The following is a 9,015-nucleotide window of genomic DNA, read 5'->3' on the forward strand; positions in this document are numbered from 1 at the left end:
TTAGTTTTAACTACTTAAATTTATACATTGCAGTCAAATTCATGGAAAATCACTACCATAATATTATACATTATTAAAAAATTTTGTTAATTTTATTACCATTAAGGTAGGGAAGACGAAGGTAAATGAGTCGGTCATTTGTGAGCTATCAATTTTACCTTTTTGCTTGTTTTACGTCTTCAAGTAATTTTCTATATTAGTTTAATATGGTCATTAATAGCGTACCTAGCTCAATAAAACTAATTATTATTTTAATTTTACTTTTAAATTTAATTTTAATTGCTTAAATTTATACATGGTTGTTTTCATGAAAAATCTCTACCATAATATTATATATTAAAATCATTTATTTACTTTAATATGATCATTAATAGTGTAATTAATTCAATTAAATTAATCATTATTTTAAATTAGTTTAATTGATTAAATTATACATTGCTGTCAAATTCATGGAAAAGATCTCTACATTATTATTATACGTTAAAAAATATTAATATTACCGATATTAAGGTAATAATGAGAAGACAAAAGAAAGATTAATCGATTGAATAAAAATATTAATATATATTAAAGTCATAGACATTTTTTATGTTAATGTAATAGGGTCATTGATAGTGTACTTAACTCAATGATCAAGCTAAGTATTATTTTAATTTTAATTATTTAAGTTTATACAATACCGTCAAATTCATGGAAGATCTCTATCATAATGTTACATATTAAAAAATGTTAATATCACTAAGATTAAGGCAATAATGGGAATAGGAAGGGAGACGAGTCGGATTAAATAAAAATAATAATTAATAAATATCAAGGTCATATAAAACATTTTTATCTCATTTAAATAGAGATATTTTCACTATTTATGTGTCAATAGAAATACGTGATTAAGAGAAAATGTTTATATATAAGTCATTTAAATACAAACACTATTCTTAAGTTATTTAGTTACATTTTGATATATGCTGTTAAATAAATATTATTAAATAATATGCTACTAGTTTGTGTTCTTCCGATGGTAGAAGTTTTTTTATCATAGATTCCTAGCGTTAACATGCTTTATTGTTATATGTTATTTGTATTGATCATATTGCATTTGATTGTTGTTGTATTTGGATTGCTTAGGTGATTTATTTGTTTACGAAAATAGGAAAAAAAAACCGCATGTCCTACAAAAATGGTCATTTTTTAATTTCTTATTCTTGTGAAATTTCTTTAATTCTTGACGCGTAATTTTTGTTTTCTGTTTGCTTGGACCACTTAGTTTGAAGTCTTAGAAAATATTAAAAATGCTGAATTTTTTCTTCACTTTTTCCTATTGTCTCATAATATTTTTTTATTTATTGAGGAAAATGTATGTTCAGGCTTCTATCTCTAAATCAATATTCAAATTTTTACGACATTATATATTCTCTATTCAAAATTGTTGCTTAGATTGATAGAAGGTATTTGAATTTGATTTTTTATGTACTTGTTTATATTATTTTTGTAGTATTATTTGTTGGCAAATAATAGGTGGACTAAAAAAAATTGATGGCTCTTGGCATGATTGTTGATGTACGCATATATGTTTTTCACAATCACATATTACATATGTGTATTATGAGATAACGATTGAAACTAGGAGTCCTCTTGTGGTTGGAAAACATGGATAAATTGTTAAAAAAGATAGTATTCGGTAAATTTTTGGCATGCGATTTTGTTCTAATTCAATTATTATGCATGATTCTAAATTTTAACTGTATCCAAAGTTAATGTATGTTTTATTGTTTCTGGATAAATTTGTCAGCGATATATAATTCTTGGTTTAAGAAAAATTATATGACTTCGTATCATATTTTTACAGTTATTTTTCTTAAGGGTTTTTTATCAATGAATTTTCATGATGTTTGATGCACTATTTTTTTCTTTGTGTTATTTTTTTAAAAAAAGAAGTGAAATATCTATAAAGAAATAAAACGATAACAAGATACCTTATCTTTATTGAAGAAAATATTAGAAAATTTAATGATTTAGTATTTAATTTGAGAGTGATTTATTCTTTTTTTTACTCGTATATATTTCAATTTCTTTGTTATTGTACTCAATAAATTATTTTTAAACTTTGAGTTCTCAATTTTTCTTCTTATTGAGGTTGTTTGAGTTATGATTTTTTTAAATTTATTTTTGTTACTATTTTTGGCGTTAATTGACTTTTATGACATTCTATAGCTTACTTTGTCGTTTATATGAAAATCGATATGAGAGTGCACCACTCAAAGCCACAGATTTTGGGTCTTCCGTTCTATGAAAAAAGTAATAAATGGATACCATATAATTTCTTGATTCTTCATATATATAGTCAACAACATGTGTCACATTTTGAACAAAAATAAAGGTTAAGACAAATAATGTGGATGCAAAAAAAAAAAAAAAAGACACATGGTAAACAAAAAATTATTGTTTATTACTAGGTCCTCATTTTGTATGATATAATTTAGACACATTCTTATAGAACTTTGAAATTAAGTCACTAAGTAACATCAAACACATACATATACATATATATGTGTGTGTGTCGAGAATGACTCAGATTTAAATTTCAACGAAGCACAATGAAGATAAAATTGAAGAATTGTAAGAGTAAACCTTTAAGTGTTCTATAGTGATTATGTTGTTACCTCATGATTTGCAATATATGGATTCCATATAAATCCAATATTCTCAAAGAATACACGATATGTGATGGCTAGCACCGAGGAATCGGATTTTGTTCCTTGAAGAGGTGGAAAGAGATGTTGGGTCGCATCTCAAAGGGCGCATCCAAGAAAAGATAACATTCTTAATTTCATGGCATCTCTGCAGCCAAATGAACCGTGCGGAAATACAGAAGTATAACTCCGAAACATTTTAGATAGTCGTTTGGAAAGTCAGGAGGCATCTTTTCTAGCAGTTTTATGGGAGTTGAGTATTTGTTGTTACTATACATTTTTGACAACCATTGGCAAGTGGTTCGACGAGGTCAGATTTGGTTCAAATTGGAATATAGATGGGCTTTGTTGGCTCAACAACAAGCTCGATTGTTCTATAGTTTTTCCTAGTGTTGCCACAGTCCGTAGGGAGGTCAGAGACCATCTTGGTTTATTGTCATGGCAATTAGGAATTTTTTGGTCAAAAACCAAGCGCTACATTTGAGTCGCTCTCCCGAAGAGTTTTAAAATATTGAGACATGTGCACTCGTGGGGGATGAATTTGAAATCCAACTTTGTACTTTTAATATGGATTTTGATTATAGTTTTATTGTTTACGATAAGATAATATATTAAATCTTAAATCCACATTTTACTTATTTACACAATAGTATTACAAATAGAATAATTTTAAATAAAAACATTATTGGATGAATTATTGTCCAAACTAACATGAATATCATATAACAAATAAGAAATTGATTTGAAAATTATGGTCTTATTTCTTTAATTAAAAAATATTTAAAATACACCATTCCAAATGCAAACTAATGTAAATTATGAGATGAGTAAATATATGTTAATATATTTGAGTAAGTCTCTTGTGAGACGGTCTCACGAATCTTTATATGTGGAATGGGTCAACCTTATCGATATACACAATAAAAAGTAATACTCTTATCATAAAAAGTAATATTTTTTCATGGATGACCCAAATAAAATATCCGTCTCACAAAATACGACACGTGAGACCGTCGTTTTTGCCAATATATTTACCGCACTGTTACATCGGATAATTGAGTAACCTCTCACCTACGCTTCCTACCATATTCTTGCAGATTTATCATCAACCTTTTCCCATTTTGCAATTTCTAAAAATTGTGTCGACTCGAGGAAATACATTGTTCACAGATTTATCATCCACTTGAAAACTATATTTTCAAATTTTAGGAATCACGAGTACTTGTCAGAAAATTAGAAACTATACCCTTGAAGCTATGTTGAATTCAAAAGTCTCTCGTCTGCTAACACGTTCAAATTGCTAATTAAATTTCAACACATTGTTATTTATCACTCTTTCTCTTGGAAGAAGTGGGAAGGAATGTTACTTTTTTACCTTATTTTTGTCCCATGTCAAATCATGGTTTAGAATTCAAAAAATCGGTCATAGAAAGAAGTCTAAAGATAAAAGTTACCCAAAAAAATTGATGGCAAATTCCTTGGATCAGACTCCTTTCTGGCTTCTTGGACTAGGATTTTTCTAGGTAGGCCTCAGTTGAAATGATACATCTCTTTCACTAGATTTCTCAAATTTCAATATGAATCCCAATATTGTCTGAAATCAAACAATGATTCCCTAACTTTTTACACTGGTCCACATGCAAGTGCAGCTAGGATTAACAAGTTCAGATAATCTGAGATAATTAGAGAAATGTGATCAGTAACTTAGGAAATGTGCCCACGTTCTCGGGTTGATATTTAATAGAAATATGTCTATCAATCGCTTGATATGTTAAAATTTTTTGGCAGATCAGATATATTAATTTTATATCAGCACTACCAAATTATTTAGCAACAGTGGTCCGCTAATCACCTTCAAGAAGTCAAGTACAGAAACAAATGTTTGTCTTTGTCCATGAACCTCTAGCGGGGCACAATCATCTTCCATGACATATGGATCCCCTGATTCGCCCACATTATTAAACGGCAACCGATATATCAAGCCCAATTTCCAGAACATAACGCATGAAACCTGTCTGTCGGATAAAAGTTGAACGTCTCTGCCTATAAACATCGGACCAATAACATTTGTTTAGGGCACAAACTAATACTTCAAAAACTAGTACATTTCGAAAAACATAGGTTTATAACGTTTCTTTTTAGTAGCTAGAATAGATATATATCGCTATAGGTAAATTTTACACTAGGAAACCTACTCCAGCAAACAGATGCCATCTCCAAAGATGTAGCAATACAATATTAGCACCCAGCTAGCTATACCCCAAACTTTTAATATATCCCACCAACAAGCAATCTTGAAAATTAAGACAGGTGCACGAACGATCAATGTCCATACCCATGGCTGACTCGAGAATGATGTTACGAGTCATAAACCAGGAAAACTGTGGTTGAGAGGCTTAATTACCTGTTTTCTTGCTGTTTATTTTGCTCTTGCACTGCTCCAAAAACTATCTCATTGGTGTTCTCAGACCTCTGTTCGTAGTAAGTTTGTGGTGCAGAGGAACGATATTGATGGTGATGTTGCTGCTTCTTTGTTTGCTGCTGCTGCTGCTGAAGGTCTCCGTCCCACCCCACTATAGAAAGCACGACTTTTGGCGAAGTTTTGCAATTTCTCAGAATCTTTGGACATGAAGGCATAGGTTTTTCCGAGGAGTTAGGGGTCCGAGTTTCAATGGCAGGAGCGTCATCCTCATCTGGAATTACAAAGCTCTCTTGCAACGGCCAAGAATTGGAATACTTTCGATGTTGGTGATACTGATTTTGGCTGTGATGTTTGATGGATTTCTTGTGGAATACAGTGAACACTCCTCCCATGATTTCAGCGGCAGACGCTCCAGTTTGGGCAACCATCTCCCAACAGATCCTAGAAAGCTTTCTTCTGCTCATCTTCTGTTGAATTAGTGGAGCCGTTTCACAGATTTCATTGGTTCTGATATGTATTGGGAGAAACATTTGCTTCTACAATTTCCTGATCCAAGTATAGAAGGTAAAGGTATGGATAATTGACTGGCTAAAGATAAATAGCTGTCAGTCCTTCGGAAGTTAGATGTCGTAAAATTCAAGCATGAATGCGCAACATATTAGTTAAAGCGCTCATATTCAAGTAGTTGAAGTGAATGTAATAACAGTCGAACAAATTATTATCGTGAGAAGCATAAAATCAACTCCGTCTTGAGAAGAAACAATCGAACCAACCCTTTGTTGAAGCAAGGCTAGCATATAACCAAAGAATCCAGCTGCTATAAGCACTGCAATGCCTGCAGATATTCCAGCTTGTAAATAATTATGTACGTACTTGAGATTAATGACTGACATTTGAGGTATCTCACCTATGGGGAAAACCACTTCCATACTGATAAGCACAATCATCAAAATGGAGTTGTATTTCACGAACGGCCTTGTTTCCACGGTCAATAAGCGAAAGAGAGCACTGCTCCCAATATAGATCACGTCAAAATCATTTGAAAAGTTTGCGATCTTCACTCGGTCCATCAACATGTCCACCACCACGACCCCGTTTGCCTCCGGCAATGGTTGTGACTCCTAGAGAAGCAAGATGACCACAATTGGCAATTCAAAAACCAATAAAAATGTTTTAAACTTGATGTCACTCGCCAAAACAAGCAACGATATAAAATGTACTATACAAACAACCATACTTCTATATTGGCTAAATGACAAATAAAAAAGAATCACCTGTATCACTAATCTTTCTGAGTGCCATATTGTCCGTGTCCGCAACATAAATGTTTCCTCTATCATCAACTGTAGACCTTTAGGATGATTCATCTTTGCTTCCCTAAATTTTCCATCCACCTGGCCATAATATCCACAGCAGACCCTGAAACCAACTTTGGCCGGCTGTCTGTAATATATTACCAAATTTAGTAGGTGTGAAGGGAGAAAAAGGAAAGACATTGCAAAAAGAGCAAGAATCGGATCTCAAAAGTTGAGTTAATTCCCAGCAATCAACGCTGTGTTAGAATATCACGAAAAACAGATAATGGGGTCATCTAATATCATAGAAATCTTACAACCCCAACTTATCACACAAATGACTTCTACTATACTGCATCCAAAAAATGAAATATGCCCCAATTCAGAGCTAGACCAAAAGTATGTAAAATAAAACCTTTCAAAACAAATGAAAAACCAAATTTAGCTAATTAACCCGTATTGGCATATCATTGTCAACAGATGTGTGGAGATAAGAGCCCAACATACTATCAACATCAGCAATTCAACATCTAATTTAGAACAAAAGTATAAAATTCCATTCGATTTCCAACAATAGGTAAATCAATATATTAATATAAGTAGAAAAGTCTAGCGCAAAAACCGCACCGCGTGATCTAAGAAAGCACCAACATATACGCAATTAGCTAGAGTGATTTAACCAATAAATCGCAATAAAAGGAGAATCCCACTTTACAAACTTACAAAGGGACAAGGAAGAGGAAATCTTATAAAGATTGCTATTAGCTGAATCCAAAATTAGAAGGTCTCCATCAGGTAATGCTTCAACAGCATACGGCTCAATGCCAAGCTTGCTGCCATCAAAGACAGTCTCCACGTTATACCCACTCTCAAATTTCATCATTGGACGTGATATCGCTGCGAATACCACAAAATCATCCATCCCCATTTTCGCATTTAATGAACGAAAATTTATTAAAATAAAATATTTCAAGAAACATTCAATCTAACGATGAATTCATCTTTACCTGCTTTAGTGGTGACCTTGAGTGATAAAACCCGTTTCATCGCCATGGAAAATGCATTTGAGAAAAACCCATTAACAATCCCTGTCCAATCAGTTAAAGAATAAAATTACAAATATTTTTTAAAAAAAATGAAAGAAAAAAGTAATCAAACGAAAGAATCTCAAAGAACACAATAGAAATGCATATACATACAAGCAAAATGTGCAAAGGAAAACTACTTACTGGCAGGTGAGACAGGAAGTGAAACAGAGTAAACACCACCAAAAAGGAGAACAACGGTGAAGAGCAACGCCAGAACGTTTTCCCCCATCTTAAAAGCCATGTCTCAAAGCATTCGTTCAAGAAACACAGAGCACTACAAAAAATGTTCAAAAATGGAGATCGAAAGGCCGCATTGCTCGAAAGTTAAACCCTAAAAACAAAAGGGTCTGTGGGTTTTGAGATTCTTTTGATGAAAAGAACCAGAGAATAAAAGGAAAAAGGCAAAAAGTAATGGTGTGTGTGGGCGAGGCAGTGAGTGAAGAGTGAAGAGAGTGTGAAATGAAATGTTTAATGAAAGAGAAAAAGAGAAAAGAAAGCAAGACAAGAGTTAGTTTTGGGTTGTGTAAATGGTGGCTTGGAGTCCCCACCCACCATTAAAACATAATCAAAACTCCTCTGCTCAAAACAAGATTTTGAGTGAATGGTGATCCATTACGCTAATATGTTTAAAATCATCAAATTTAGTTGACAAATCCCACACCAATAATCTGCCAACAGAGTTGAAGTGGGGTGTGTGATCATATATCTCAGCAAAACATGATAATGATGGGATATTTAAACAGCAAATTCATGGCTGTCAACAGCATATTTTTTAACAGAAAATACTTTTAGAGTAAAAGATGATTTTATTACAAAAAAGGTGGCTGAAAGTGAAATCTAATCTCTTGAATGAGTGGTTGAAATTAGATTTTTTTTGTAACATAAAAGAGAAATTGTGTGCTTGTAATCTAATTTTATAAATAATTTGCTGTTTAATCCTTTTTGCAATGTTGACATTTACATTATTAAGATTATGATTGTGATTGTGATTGTGAAAATCTGTGCACAACTAATATAAATGGAACGATCCAAGATTTTATATTCGGGTGGACTGAGATATGAATTAGAAACATTAGTGGAAATAAATTCTTAAAATTTAATGTGTCAATATTAATATATTAATAATAAATCAAATATATCATGATATAATTAATTAAAATCACACAAAAAATAATAATTTTTTTTTATGGATGGATTTTTTAATAGATTTTTAACAATGATATAATATATCCATAGTTGGATTAATATTGAGGCCAAGCTATTATTTAAAAAAAAAGCTGAGTCAATTTGAGTAAATAATATTGATATATATTTTATAAAATATAGTCATGTATACATAACTAAATACTAAATCAACTGTTATTTATATATATTTCAAATCCAAGCACATATATTCACATTTATCTCAATCATTGTGTAATATATTACATTTACCACCATTACTGAATATTAAACCCAACATAATATGTATATATTGGTGCGAATAATTTCATTCATTATTTTGAGAAAAATTCATTTAG

At 31.5% G+C, this 9,015-nt stretch overlaps 1 pseudogene; it reads right to left on the reverse strand.

Moving 5' to 3' along the window:
- Positions 1-4,354: 4,354 nt before the first annotated feature.
- Positions 4,355-7,304, reverse strand: LOC142534190 (uncharacterized; annotated as a pseudogene).
- Between the last annotated feature and the right edge of the window lie 1,711 nt (positions 7,305-9,015).

The sequence above is a fragment of the Primulina tabacum genome, unplaced genomic scaffold, assembly GCF_025594145.1.
Source record: "Primulina tabacum isolate GXHZ01 unplaced genomic scaffold, ASM2559414v2 Contig420, whole genome shotgun sequence".
In the NCBI taxonomy this organism is placed as follows: domain Eukaryota; kingdom Viridiplantae; phylum Streptophyta; class Magnoliopsida; order Lamiales; family Gesneriaceae; genus Primulina; species Primulina tabacum.